Here is a 13,072-nt window from a genome sequence, read left to right as displayed (position 1 = left end):
AGGCTCGGTGCCGTGACCGCGGCCCTGGGGAGCCTGCCGCAGTGCACGACCACCCTCTCGGTGAAGAGCCTCGTCCTGATGTCCAGCCTGAACCTCCCCTGCCGCAGCTTGACTCCACTCCTGGGGTCCCATCGCTGGTCACAAGAGAATAGATCGGCGCCTGCCCCTCCACCCTCCCTCGTGAGCTTCCTTCTTGAAAGTGAGCTCGCCTTTGTGAACTTCACTTCTGCGAGTGGAGTCAAAAATCACCCCTTTTTAAAAGCCCTCACTGGCCTGCAGCCTCAGGGGCATTCTGCCCGCAGTCCCCTGAGGCACCCTTTCAGCTTTTCTGGTGCTGCATAGCATCCCGAGGGAATTTGGAATATGCAAGGGCTAGATGAAAACAGGCCATTTTTCACGCTGCACCTCATTTCATTTACTTGTGAATTCTTGAAGTCATATAAATATGTATATATTTTAAGGGTCTTTGTCTACTTGCTTGTTTGCTACTGCTTCCCAGTTTAGCCTTGCCTTCTCATTTAATTAGATCACTGTTAAGTTTCAGGAGATCTTGAACATGGGTGTATGTCAAATTATCCCAGGTGCCACCCTTCCACTTAATATTTTTGCAGTTTTCATAACCTTCCAACTTTTGGTTAATTTTCAGAACATGTGAAAGTGCCTAGATCCGTGCAAATTGGAATTAATTTTTCGAGTAAAATTATTTGAGGCACTGTATCAAATGCTTTAATAAACTCCAGATATATCAACTGTGTTTCTGTTTCAGACTGCTTTGCCTCTGTCTTTTGTGTTCTGAGTTTTCTTATCTGAGTTGTATCTGCCTTGAGGTCAACTGAAACTCCACCTAATGAGTGTATGAAAGTCAGCATTGGGAAAGCTTCCTGTAACTCAGGCATGAAAAACACACAGGATAAATGGCAAAGCTGAGCATAACTGAGAAATAAAAATGCTAGAGGTGAAATTAGGATGAATTTTACTCCTTTTTTTGATAAAACTAAGAATGAGAAAAACTTGTGTTTTGTTGCAGGAACTAACGGCATCACACCCAAGCAAGGTTATCTTGTGGCACGATGTCCTAGAGAAGACTTAATGGAAGGCAGAAGCAGGATGGAGAGTTCTGACAGCAGCAGATGTCCCCGTCCCAGCGAGTGGTGGTGAGCTACCGCTTTTGTCTGCAGAAGGATGCAGCTCGTATTTACCCGCTTGTATGGCCAGTGGTTCTTGTGCTGTCTGTCCTGACCCTTTGGCTGGCATGGGGCATTGTGGTCACACAGTGAGAGGCACAACCGAACGCCGTCCCGTTTTCTTTTTTCTGCTGGACCAACTCCGCAGAGCGGGTCGCTGCCTGGTTGCGCAAGGTCTGCAGCCAGCACAAGGAGAAACGCTGGTGGCTGTGGTCAGGAGAGGAAACAAGGCTGGGACCACAGTGGCTGTGATTTATGCACACCTACCTCGCTGCGGAACAAAACCACTAATGATTTTAGCCCTCCTGTCAGCCCAGCACCGTGCCTCCTGCATATTGGGACAGCACGGTCCGGAGCAAGGCTTGCACAGCCGTGGTGGCAGCCTGCGGGACAAGCTGCCTGCCCGCATCTGCCGGCAGCCTTCTGGGTGAGGGTGCGCAGCTTTGGGGGGCAGGCTGCTGCTCCCGCAGACGTGGGCTCCATCATCTGGGTCCCAGGGCGCCTGGCCTCCATCCCGGCTGGATTCTTCCCTTGTCCAGGTGGAGGAACTGGACAGGGAGTACGGGTAAATATTTTCCTAGGCCTTTCATTAAAGGTCTCATGGGCTGGAATTGAAGAGAACAGAAATGTCTTCAGATTTTGGATGAGTTACTGTAATTCTCAAGGTCCAGATGTACTCTCTCCTTTAGTTGCTTTAATTGCAATTAGCATGTGTTTTTTGGACTGTCAGCTTGGAGGGCCTGCTCTTTAATGGAAAAGTTGTATTGGTTATTGTAAAAAAAAAACAAACTGAAATGCAGCTGAGCCAATTCTGAGGGCTGACTTTTGGCTGAACCAGTGTCTGAGCCTTTGGATGTTATTCAGCAGAGGTTGTGTTATGAGTTCTGAGCAAAAGTGGCAAACAACCCTTATGAAATACACATTTTTCCACTTAAAATAATCATCCCGCAGCTGGTAAGAATTGATTTTTTAGCATTTTAAATATTGTGCCTGATTTACCCAGTGCAGCATGCCAGTTCTGTGCCGGTGTAAGCCTTGATCCCAGAGGAGTTGTAACAGTGAGAAATGAACTCACTGATGAGCCAAGCCCCAGATGTCGCAGAAGAATCCTCACACTGGTCACAAGGAACGTACTGGCGTGCATCTCTAGCATAGCAATAGAGTATTGTTTAGCTGTTTTAATTCTTTAGAATTTCTGTGTTACTGTACAATAAGTATGTTTAATGAAACTTGACATCTTGCTTTTTGTTTTTAGGTAGGAAGGACGTTACCTCTGATGCATACATAAGACAGGAGTGGATTGGATGCCAGCCCGTTCAAGGTAAAAATGCCACGAATCCCTTTTTGCTGCCCATGTTTTCTGTACATTTCAACTATTAAGTAGCTTGTATAGGACTGATGCAAAGATCACTGAAGTCGCACAGCTCTTTGGTAAGTCCTTGTGGTTTAATTTGGTATCGTGCTTGACAACAGAAGCTTTTTGCCAATACTTTAAGATCAAGAGTGTTTTACTTTTATAAAAGTCTGCTTATTGTATGAGTTTCTAGAGTGCATTACATAACTAAGCCTAGAGCACGTTTGGTAAATATTTAGAAGAGAACCGTCTTGCTTTTCATCCTTGTACTCAAATTCATTTGCATGGGTTTCCTCCTCCAGCCCCATTTCCACTCACCTTTCAGGGGTAGCAAAAGCTGCACTTTACCTTTATGCCCTATAATTGGATTGTGGGATGCTGCAACATCATCTTCTGTTTTCTTCACGTTAACATTTTATTTCATATAATGTATTTCTGAATAATTTATAATTAAAGTGCTTTTTTTACCTTTTCTATCCTGGAACTACTTGAGCAGCTATTGCATGTGTGGTTTATTGCATTCAGTACAGAAGGGCATGTTAATTTCCAATAGCACTTGTGTGCCATTTGTGCGGGAAAAAGGAAAGAGAAAGGATTATAGTTATGAGCAATTCCACATCAGTCAGAGCAAAATGTGTTGTTCTCTTAATGCATACAATACGAATGATGCAGAGGTAAATGGATGCGCAGGTACCATATTTGACACCCCTCTCCTCTCCAAAAACCCTCTTTGTTGTGTTGTAGTTGCTAAATATGGTCCTGTGTCAGTTGCTTCAAGCAATGAGGAATGTGTGAAAGATCCCAGATTTTCTAAAAGTGACGCTGCCTCCTCCTGAAAGGTGAGAAAGGCCAGGAACTGACATTGTGTCTCTTTTGCAAGCCCTGACAAAACTCTGGCGCATTTGCAATAGAAGGGTGAGGGACGTGGGCTTTCAGCTGGGAATGAACACATCAGGCACCATTTCTGATTATTCCCACCCACATGTTTTCCACATCCCTGTGTTTTCTGAGTGTCACAAACAGGCAGCCGCATGGTGAGATTTGATGAAGACAAGATGAAGAAGCTTTTAAAATTAGGGGGGTACGTCCATCAGTGCAACATCCGTCTCAAATAGCCCAGGCAGAACGGCAACAAGGATCATCACCGGACTTGCTACCCAGAGTGAACTTGTCTTGGACATGTTACTTAAGCCGATGGCAGGCATGGGCTAAGCCTGCATTTCAGGCACTCCAGTGATTGAATCAAACTGTTAGTAACTGTTCTTAAATCGGTGCAGACTTCCAAGTTAGTTGCAGTGTTAGGAACAAATGTATTTTTTCAGAATTTTCCTTCTACTGCAACACACTTCTTCAAACCCTCCATTGATGGCATAGCTGAGAAAAGAATCTAGGAATTGCACTGTTTTAACTCTTTTTTTTTTTTTTTTTTTTTTTTTTTTCCCAAAAGAAAACAGCTAAAAAGGGGGGAAAAATGAACTGGGAGAAGTCCTCTGGTCTGGACAGTAGTGTGTTTCCTGCATGGCATGGTAATAGTGAACGTTGAATTGGATGTTGGAGCGTTAATTTAGGTGCTGGTGCGGGGCTGGCAGAGCTGCATTTGGCTTGGCTGGTGCAGCGTGCGGCTGCAGCGAGCTCAGCGAGGAGACTGGGCATCTGGGGATGAGGGGCATCATGCCTCACGTAGCACCGAGGGGCTTCTGGTAGCTACAGGTTAGGGCTCTGCTGGCCACATTAAAACACCCACATTTGAAAATACTGCTAAAATGAATAATTACCAGTAATAGTGGTTTGTGTGAATACTGAATAGCAGCATGGCTATTTGCTGTTGGGCAGCAACTTCCTGCTACCCAAATCGTCCTCGCATTCTCCTGAGACAGAAAAGCTGTTTCTATGTGGAATCACTTAAAAAGATTACGTAGTGCTTTGGGAACTTTATTTGCAATACACAATACCGATTTCAGTTACAGCTTTTGTTACAGCACATCATTGGCATTGAGTTGAAATAAGGATGGCTAGCTTCAAAATAAAGTCCCGATCCAGCGAAGTTGGTAAGCATTTTCTCATCAGCTTCAAAGGGGACAAATTTTTATCCTTAGTAATGACAGGGACACACTTTTTTTAACACAGCTTGGAAAAAACTGCTATTGCCCAGACCGCAATATTATGTATATGTGCTTAAATCAATTTTATTCAGAATGAGAAACAGATGAAGGATTTGGAGATTTTTGCATTCGTACTATTGCATCAGTTCAGATAATAAAATAGTGTTGTTTTTTTTTGTTTTGAGCTAAGGCAAGCACATGGGAATTTCTTGTTTTCTGTAGACAAACTTTAACATCTCACAGGAAATACCAGATTTAAAATTCACATGATGTGAACCTAAAACTGGATCTATTGCTAGCTGGAACCTAAGGGGCCATTTCTATCAATTTCTCTGGGCTTGAGGTCAGTTTCAATTTTCCATTGTAAATATATTCCAGGTTTATGCTCAAGAAGCTCCTGTGTTGGCAGGGGAGAAGACACTTCATAGGTTCGCCTGAGCTTCCTCTAAGGTAGCTTGTGAGAGGTAGCTTGCAGAACAGCAGGAGCTTTGAGTACCAGGTGTTAGGGATACATTAGGAACAGCCACAGACAGCTCTCCTGTATACATCAGCAGCACGTTCACTGCAAGCGCTTCTGGTGCCCCTTCTCTAGGGAGGCATCTAGGGCAGAAAATGTTCAGGAAGAGCAGGGAGGAGGAGAGGCTGGGAAGAGCTTCCAGGGGAAGGGAAGCAAGTGGTCTGGGACCGCACGACCAGCGGTCTGGTTGTCTCTGCCCAACCAGCCAAGCAGCTCAGACATAGCGAATGAATCTCCAGCATTAAAAGGGGCGAAGACTGCCAAAAGGGATGCTGCCAACTTTTAAACTGGCCCTGCCAAGGGTGACTGTAACTCTAGAGGGAAAGGGATATCTGATTTGTCACTTGGCATACTTGCGCTGTATATTCTGTTGTGCTGGCCCACTCATTTTCATAATATTGGAAAGGAAGATGAGAAGCTTGCTTCTAATGGGTTGATTAGATACTAAATATTTTGGAACAAAAAAGGCCAGCAACTGGGATGTCTTTCTGATGGGGGTGAGAACTCAGGATGTTAGATTTGGAGAGAAAGCCCTCCAATTAGCTGAAAATGCAGCTCTAGCTGAGTCAAGAAAGAGATTCCTTTATCCCAATTTGAAATCTAAATTACTTTAATTGAAGAGTATATGGTTCCTGAGTTTTATGAGTAGGAATAATTGCAAATGAATTCAATTGCATTTTTTTTTGGTACACAATTGTTTTTCCCACAAAAATGTGGACTAAATTTGTACTCCCACTAGTGAGAGCCAGTTTGGAAAAATTCCACTGAATTCATTGCAGCTACCCTACTTGCACCTTCCTTTGTGAGTACAGAATCAGGCCCTGCGTGCATAATTTTTCCACTTTTAGACCTGAGGGAATATAATCGGGAGCCAGGCTGAGGTCCCATTCCAAATCAAGTCTTTCATATGCAGATTATAAAATCACTGAAAAACAAGCTTGGTTTGGCAGTTACTTTAAAAGAGACCTTGGGTGATTTTATCAACAGCAGAAGAGGCAATTCATTCTTCATGCTAGGAATCACCATATATCTCATTCTGGAGATGTGATCTATAATGGCTTTTTCACGGTGAGGGAAAAATACCATATTTGGGAGATTTCTTAGGGCCACTTCAGGTCTCTGGAAGTTCTTCTGCCCTCAAAAACCTCATCCCATATTCTCAGAGAAATGTTTTTACCCAATTTATTTAGATCAATATTTTTGTTTTATTTATTTCTATAGCCTTGTCTCATCTCTCTGACTGTCTGAAGCTTCAGATAAGATTCCAGAAGCTCATCCAAAGTTTCTATATTAATTCTATTAGAAGCATGACTTTGAGTTATCAGTGTGGGTCAGGTTTGTAGATGCCAAGGCAGGAAAGCACACGAGGCTTGCATCTTTGCTCAGCTCTTGCACTGCTAGAGACCTCGTAACCATGAAGGAGGGGAGTTAAAACATGATTTTCTCTTCAGCCATTGCCAGGAAAGCTGCTGACCAGATGGATGATCCACGAGGGATGTGAACAATGGTAGTTAAATGCTCAGGAGTTGCTACCATTGTCTTTCAAAAGAATGTGTATTCCCCAAATGAGCACAAGTAAATAGAGATAACTATTCATTGGGCATGCATGTCTCCCGCAAAACAATGAGGGAATGGCTGAAGTCTTGTTCTCGGATTGTTCTGTGGGTCAGGAACATAAAGCAGTGCCTTACAAGGTCCAGCATGCCAGATACAGCTCTGGGTATTCAGGAACACTAAAGGCTTAGCACAGCTAAACCACAGTTCTCCAGTGCAAAAAAATACTGACAATACCTGCCATTTGGTGGTATTTTGATGCATCTCTACAGCAAAGCATCTGCTCTAAGAGTGAGGCACTGGAGAAAATCATTTCAGTGGTGAGTTACGAGAGGCAGGCTCAGCGCTAGCTCCAGTCTGACGTGGGATGATGGAGCTGCCCAGGCAAGCTGCCTCCTCAGAGCTGTCCCCACGGAGAGGCCAGTGAGGGCAGGAGAGCCCCACGTGTCTCTCTTTTGGGTCCCTTTTCCTTCCTCCCTTCTCGTCTGAGGACGTCGCACCCTGCTTCAGAAGGTGCCTGATGCTCAGGAAATACATGGGTTTGTGCCGTGGTTTACGCTTCTTGCAGTGCTTGGGCCAGGCCTGTCCTGACACAGGCAGTAAAAGTCCTGCTCTGGAATGGTGCAGGTCGCCTTAACGTCACCCGAAACAAAGGCAAACGCTGTCAGACTGCCTAATGGTTGTTTCTATCTACTATCCCATAAAAGATGTACATATATATCCTTCTTGGTGTACTGCCAGTCAATCAGCGTTAAAAAGTTGACATATGGGTGTGGGATTTTTTGCTGTCTTTAAAATAGGATCAATGACATTAAGGTTTGTCATGTAAATAGTAGAAATAAAGCAAAAACCCCAAGAGCTATTTATGGATTTAGGATGGCATCTGTAGGGTGGGTGGCAGGAGAATGAAAAGCAGAGAATCTCAAGGCTCTCTGTAGCTGAATGAAAAGACTGAACATACATTTTTGGTGGTTTAAGAAGTGGTGGTTACCCTAGGTTCATGCATACAAACAAAATAAACCCTATGAACTAACGTGCTGTCAGTAGAAGATTTTCAAAAGGGATTAGTGTTAGGCACTGCACATTTATAAAGCTCTAACTAAAATATAAAAATATACTTAGTTTATGACTGACTGCAAAAAATCAGGGAAGATAATTGAGCAGAGGGAAAAAAAAAATGAGCCAAAGTAAAATAAATCAGTAGCCCAGGCAGTTTGCAGGTTCTCTCCTTCTTACAGGATAGAAAAACAGACCAAAGCATTTGCCAAAAATTGAGGTTTTGTACCACAGCAGCATGGGTTCAGTTCTGATGTCCGGGTTATCATGCAGTGGCAATGCCCAGCTCCATGTGGCATACACAGAGCTTAGGGGAAAGAACGAACAGCTCTCAGCCTGCTGCATTCCTAACAAATGCTTGGTAGCAGTGACTCATGCCACTGATAAACACTTAGAAAACATCATGCTGCAGCTTCAGGAATGATGGCTGAGGTTTCCTACACGTAAGGTGCCACTGAAGAGAAGCTGTGAAGCTGCCTGGGGGAATGGGACCTGGCTTTTAAATCCTCAGCTCTGAGCAGGATGGAGAACCACGGAGCAACGTGCACAGAGGGCTCTGGCAGTGGTCTTTGCCGGGGCAGGATAAACCAGTGCTGCCCAACACCAGTGGGTATCAACTTATTCTCTGGGAAGATGATGTGATTAACATCAACAACTCCTTTCCTTCAGTTTTCACTCAGTTTTGTGTGTGCTGGTTGTGAGGGCATCCATCAGCAGCCAAGTTTAGAGAAAACACGCCGTGATCATGCTGTGTTTGTGCACAGGGGCGCCAAGCAAACCGACCTTTGCAAGAATAATGGCTTGCTTGAAAGACAGGGAAGTTGTAAAAAAAAGGGTGTTACACCGTGCTCGGTAATAATTACTCAAGAACTGTCACGTTGTCACCATTTCTTCATCTGCCGAGTGAGAGTTTGTTCAAGATAGCGTGCTAAGAGATCTCTGGGAGTAAAACAAGCAAACAGGAAGCCTGTTTGTTCAGCTGACCTCTTTCAGCAGAGACCGCATCTCTGCAGGGCAGCCGCCCCACGAGACTGGCTGTTCTGGGGGAATCCATTCGTCGTGATCTGGGAGCCCCTCCGTGCTCCAGACGGATGGCTTTACGTGGCCGGTTAGCAGAGGTTGCCGCATTGCTGTACCCATGTGCTGTCCATCAGGCCAGGCACTGACTGCCCTGAGCAGGGACACGCCGGGCAGCGCCAGAGCACCACGGTGAGAGCTGCCAGGAGCTCTTCCCCTGGTTTCACGTACATCAAGGCAAGACTCAGCCCAGAGAGAGAGGAGTTCTCACCAGTTTAGGCCTAGGCTCTTGTTGAGACAATTTTTCCAGAGTGCAGAGATGGAGTTGCGAATGAAATCAGTTCAACACTATTGATAGTCAAGGTTTTAAAGATTCTTAGGGGTTAAGTTAGTTATTTAAACACAGCGTTATTAAATTCCATTTTGTCATCATTTTCGCCAAACGCTGAAACAGCCAAGGTGTGGGATAAGCCTACAAATAACTAGAAATGTTAAGAACACCTCCAGGAATTTCACAGTAGAGATGCATGCAATTGAAGTGTCCAAATGATATGGTGCAGAATAATTATTCAAATGACATGCTAATCATTGCTGGAAATTAGAAATACCATTTCAAGCAATACAAATCATAAGCAATTACATAGCATTATCTGGTTACTTATACTGCAGACAGAAAAGTTAATTATTTCTATCCAAAACAGCAGCAGAAGCTTCAGCACATTCTCCTTCCTGCAGCTTTTGGGGATGCTTTCATCTTTCCAAGTTCTCAAATTCCTTTTTTTTTTTTTGTAAAACTGGAAAGATGACCATATATATGGTAAGGATTTAATAAGAAAACTACATGAAAGTTATAAAAACGAGGGTCTGCAGTTCCATTTTTTTTCTGTGCCTAAACTTCCAGGAGTTGATGAGCAGTTTGGACCTTACAGGAGCGATATATTTTTAGCGCACACAACACCGTGTGCTGCTGGAGCTTTGCATTTTTGAGCCCATCTGTGCAAAGACAATTGGCTGTGTGTTCAGGGCACTGAAGGCAGATGATGTAGCAGAAACATGTTCTGATCTCGCCGTGCTGCTCAGCTAAGCTAACGAAGAAGGTACTTGCATAAAAAACGCTTTCTCGTAGTCAGAAAAGGCATGCAAAACAGGCAGGCCTGAGATCCGTTACAGGTGTGTGGAGTCCTGCTGTGCTTAATCGAGCTGGTTTTGTGTTATTCCCTCTCAAATGGAGATCAAATCTGGGAGAGATCCAATGAGAACAGTGCCTGTCCTGGCCTTTACATGGCAGACACGTACCCGTGCAGAGAAAAGCCTGGTGAAGCTTAGTATTTCATGTTTTTTATTGACGTATGCTGCAAAAGTATTTCTATTTTTTTTCCCTCAAAAACCTTCTTTAAATGGAATTTTATTTGAACTTTGATACGCATTAAATCAAAAGTGAAGGACTGAAGTTCTGTGAAAACCATGTTCTCTAGCGGCATGGTTTGTAAGGGCACATTGTACAACACTTTGCCATCTCTTCAGCTTACTTCACAACCTTCACTTCTTCCAGATAAACTGAGAAAGCTCCAGTTTGTTCCCTGTGAGGTTGGTGGGTGGCCGGGTCTGACATGCAGTGGAAGAGTCTCATATCCAAAATACTGTGTTCAGTAATGTGTCAGCTAAATAAAACAGAAAATGCAGGAAACTTACAGAAAGGATAGTCAGGACGTTTGGTACTAAAACTATACATTTTTAACAGTTTCCTTTGCAACATGAAGAGTGAAAAATGCAGATTACCAAAAAACAGTGAAGGAAGATGAAAGTGAGCTGGGCTCTGAGGAAAATGGAGAAAATGACTGAGGATAAAGAAGAGGTACAGGATGATGCTGGGGAAGAAAACGTGACCAACACCTGTTTAAAGACAACGTGCCATGATAGCGACGTGTCGATGGGATTTCTTTCTTCACTGCGTGGCCAAAGGAGCCTCTGTAGGTGCCTGCAAATGGCGTGGCAGGGGCATGACAGCACAGCAACCCAGCGGTGAGCTCTATGGGTGCCGAGCGTGCTGGTGTCCACACCATCTGCCCCCTCACTCTCCGCCTTGGAGAAGCATGGATGTGGCGTTCGTGGGCACAAGGACAACCTGCCGCCACCTGACAGGGCTGAGGTGCTGCCCTTTGGGGTGAAGCCTGGTTGCTGGCCGCGTTTGCTCCTTCAGCCCCATTTCCTCAGTTTACGAGTCAAAACAAGACTCGTCTGACTGTCAGGGCTGCAAACAGGCTGGCATCTGAAAGCGGAGCTGTGTTCGTATGGCAGCATTATCCACCCCCAGTCGTGGAATTTGTACTTAGCTCTCAGCTTTGTTGATGCTGGAGGCAAAATGATACACTGGCATGACAGCGACACGAGTTGTTGTTAAGGAAATGCTTTCGGTGCAAGGCACTATTTTCAGCTTACTAAAAAGTTATCCTTTGTTTTCTCACCTTGCGTGCTCCTCCTCAGCCCAGAGGTGAATTTCCTCCCTCATGAAAATGGCGCTGAGTGCTGACCAGCTGCTGGGGAGACGTTTTGGCCCGAGATGAGGTAGTTTCACCAGTTCAAACTTCTGGAATGTTCTTTGCAGCTGGTCCTTTTACACAATCTCAGAGAGCTACATAGCTCGTCCTTTGCAGCGGTCCTGCTTCCACTGCTTTTACAGAAAACTGCATGTTGAAATGCCAGAAAACCTGCATGGGGTATACAGAGTGTGGGATGGGCACTTCCTGAAGATTTCTGTGTTTCTTTTTTGTGTTTTCATCTTTCAAGGAGCCAAATCCTGAGTGTTTTTATTGGCAGTCAGAGATAATGTGAGGCAGGTCTCAGGAAAAGGGTATTAGAGCCTTCCTCTGTAAGAGGAACATCAAGAGGAATGATTCATGCTCTTGCTTTGAACAAGAACAAACAAGTTGTTCCATCAGCAGTGCCAGTGATAAAACAACCTTCCTATAGATGTGTATTCCAAGTTACTACGAGCTTCCCACTGCAACAGTCACTTTTGCACCCTCAGTTCTCTCCTCAAACCCTCCATCGTCCCTGTGGCCCTCCACTTTTACTCTGTGGTCCTTCCTGTGATCCCATAATCTGCCCTGCAAGTGTCCCTGTCCCTCTGGAAAAAAATGACCTGCATGGGGCCACCCAGTGGCCCACACCGTGCCATTTCTCTCAAACACTGTAGGACTGCAATTCCTTGGGGACCTCTGCTCCCACACCCACCGTGGCCCCGAGGTGCCGGTGGTTCACCTGGTGGCAGGGGCAGGAGGGTCGTATTGGCATTGTCTTCCTGAGAAAATCTCCGAAAGCCAACCAGGAGTTTTCTTCCCGGAAAACTCTGTCACCTCAATCCAAACTGAATCATCTCTTTCATTCTGGACATCAGTCTCTGTCAGGAACACAGCGTTCACAAATCCCTTTGCTTTCCTTAGCAAAAAAAGGGGTCATGAACTTCCACCAGCAGCTAACGCGCCTCTTGCTGTGCTGATTCAGCAGGGCTCAGGCATCTGGCCCCGTCAGGCATTCCCCCAGAGCTCCTCTGATGGATATGTGCACCCCGGGACCCCCAGCACCTCTGTGCCCCTCGAGGGTCGGAGCACCCTACCCACGTGCAGACTTACCTCGCCCTTCTGAGTCGAGGACTGAAGGGATGCCTGGAGCTGGAAACCATGGAACCATTAGGGTTGGAAAGGACCTCCAAGATCATCTGGTCCAACTGTCCCCCTACTACCAGTGTCACCCACCAAACCATGTCCCAAGCACCACGTCCAACCTTGCCTTGAACACCCGCGGTGACTCCACCGCCTCCCTGGGCAACCCGTCCCAGCGCCTGACTGCTCTTTCTGAGAAGAAATGTCTCCTCATTTCCCACCTGAACCTCCCCGGCACAACTTGAGGCATGCCAGTTAAAGCAAGCAACACCCAGACAGCTGTGCCCACACGTATGACTTTATTTCCCCAGACACGTATATACACGTGGGGATTTATTTCCCCAAACTCCGCACGAAGACACCCCGCTAGCGCCCGCTCAGCCGGGCGGCCATTTTGTGGGCTGAGGGACGAGCCCCCATGGAGCCACCGGGCGGGGCCTGGCGCACCTACGGGGCGGAGCCAACCCCCGGGGCGTGGCCGAGAGGGGCGTGGCCTACCGGGGCGTGTCCGCACGGGGGCGTGGCCTAACGGGGCGTGTCGGGGGGGGGGGGGGCCTACGGGGGGGGGGCGGGGCGCCCGGGGGGGGGGGGGGGCGGGGCGGGGCCGGGCACCTGCGGAGCGGCGG

General features: G+C 46.1%; 1 long non-coding RNA gene across 1 annotated transcript; it reads left to right on the top strand.

Annotated features, from left to right (window-relative positions):
- Window positions 1-804: 804 nt before the first annotated feature.
- LOC118171737 lies at window positions 805-10,102 on the top strand. The gene is made up of 3 exons (XR_004753354.1): window positions 805-1,151; window positions 2,440-2,505; window positions 9,686-10,102. It is a non-coding gene; the product is annotated as an uncharacterized LOC118171737 (long non-coding RNA).
- Window positions 10,103-13,072: the final 2,970 nt, after the last annotated feature.

Source organism: Oxyura jamaicensis, chromosome 9, assembly GCF_011077185.1.
Source record: "Oxyura jamaicensis isolate SHBP4307 breed ruddy duck chromosome 9, BPBGC_Ojam_1.0, whole genome shotgun sequence".
Classification (NCBI taxonomy): domain Eukaryota; kingdom Metazoa; phylum Chordata; class Aves; order Anseriformes; family Anatidae; genus Oxyura; species Oxyura jamaicensis.
This window is presented reverse-complemented; position numbering and strand designations above follow the sequence as displayed.